The 1,876-nt window shown below is 34.8% G+C and overlaps 1 pseudogene; it reads left to right on the top strand.

Annotated features, from left to right (window-relative positions):
- Positions 1-1,802: 1,802 nt before the first annotated feature.
- On the top strand, positions 1,803-1,876 carry LOC127490817 (U4 spliceosomal RNA; annotated as a pseudogene).

Below are 1,876 nucleotides of genomic sequence, written 5' to 3'. Positions count from 1 at the left end.
TGGGCCCTGCACCCCATGGGAGACCAGGAAAAGCACCTGGCTCCTGGCTCCTGCCATCGGATCAGCGCGGTGCGCCGGCCGCAGTGCGCCGGCCGCGGCGGCCATTGGAGGGTGAACCAACGGCAAAGGAAGACCTTTCTCTCTGTCTCTCTCTCTCACTGTCCACTCTGCCTGTCAAAAATAAAAAAAAAAAATAAAAAAAAAAATAAATAAATACTGACGGAGTTTGTGGATTCAAAAGGCTTCCATAGCCTTGGCAGCTCATGTCAAGAGCCTTGGGTGGTCACTGACATCATAAATAAGAGTGTTAATTGTTAAATTAACAACAGGTGTCACGTGCACTAACTTCCCATGCAGGACCTCTGTCCTCAATGAGTTGTATTATGTAAAATTAGTTCTCAACAGGTTTGTGTGTGTGTGCGTGTGTGTGCAAACTGTTGAAATCTTTACTTAGTAGAGAGTTGGTCTTCTGTATACAAAGTTAATTGAAAATGACTCTTAATGGATAATGGTACTGGGAAGGGGAGAGGGAGAAGGAGGAGGGGTACAACTAAAGTTGTACTTATGAAATTTGTACTCCTTAAAAATAAATAAATTTTTAAAAAATAAATATGTGATGCAAAACTGAAAAAATAGAAAAAAAATAGGCAAGCCCACAACTCTCATGAATGTCAACATTCTTTTCTTGATTATTGATAGAAATAAGAAGAAAAATTTCAAAGATAAATAAGATTTAACACTATCCATCAGTTTGATCCAACTAACATTTATAGACTATTGTATCACATCATCATTTCAAATACACATGAAACATTCATCAAGATAAACAATATGGTAGACTGCTAAATAACTCTCAATAAACTGAACACCAAAAAAATAAGTCACAGTAGAATTAAAATAAAAATCAATAATAGAAATACACTCAGAGTATTCCTAAATCTATGGAGACTAAATGATATTTTTTCTATATAATCCATAAGTCAAAGTAAAAATCAAAAGGGAACTCTAAAAAACATTGTTAACAATTTATTTATTTATTTGCAAGGCATAGTTACAGAGAGAAAGGGAAAGAGAGAGAGAGAGAGAGAGAGAGAGAGAGAGAAAGTTTTTCCATCTGCTGGTTCACTCCCAGATAGCCACAATAGCGAGGGCTGAGCCAGGCCAAAGCTTGAAGCCAGGAGCTCCTTCCAGAAGAACACTATAAAAAAATAAAAACTGATTCTACAAGAGAGAATATGAATAGCTCTCATACCAATTTAAAAATGTAATTAGCCTGTAAATAAAATTACAGGCTCAGATGGCTTTACTTCCAAATATTTAAGAAAAATATGAGTAGTTCTTTTAAAAGAAATATTCTAGAAAACAGATGCAAAAGAACTTTTCAAATGATTTTGTGAGGCAAGTCTTTTCCTGTACCAATATGAGACAAAGCAACTTCAAGAAAAGAAAACAAGGCCAATATTTCTCATGTACATAGAAGCAAAATCTTAATAAAACACAAATTAAATCCAGAAATATATAAAAATTTTATTTGTATGTCATGATCAAGTAGGATTTTCCCAAGAATATAGTATTTGAAAATAAATGAATGTTTCTGCTCTTGGGAAGTGAGTGATGGAATATTGTCTTCACTATTAAGCATGATGTCAGCTATAGATTTTTTACAATTTGGATGCCCTATTTCAGGTTGGGGAAGTTTTCTTCCAGTCTTTTGCAAATAATACAGTTTTATTTGAGATAGAAGAAGTAAAATTGTCTTATTTGCAAAATACATGACTATGTACATAGAAAATACTAAGGATAGCTTTGCGCAGTGGCAGTATCGTAGCCAATGAGGTTTATCCGAGGCGCGATTATTGCTAATAGAAAATACTAA

Source organism: Oryctolagus cuniculus, chromosome 6 (genome assembly GCF_051225735.1).
Source record: "Oryctolagus cuniculus isolate XC-2025 breed Fujian yellow rabbit chromosome 6, ASM5122573v1, whole genome shotgun sequence".
Classification (NCBI taxonomy): Eukaryota; Metazoa; Chordata; class Mammalia; order Lagomorpha; family Leporidae; genus Oryctolagus; species Oryctolagus cuniculus.
The sequence above is the reverse complement of the archived record's forward strand: the minus strand, read 5'-3'. Positions and strand labels throughout refer to the sequence as shown.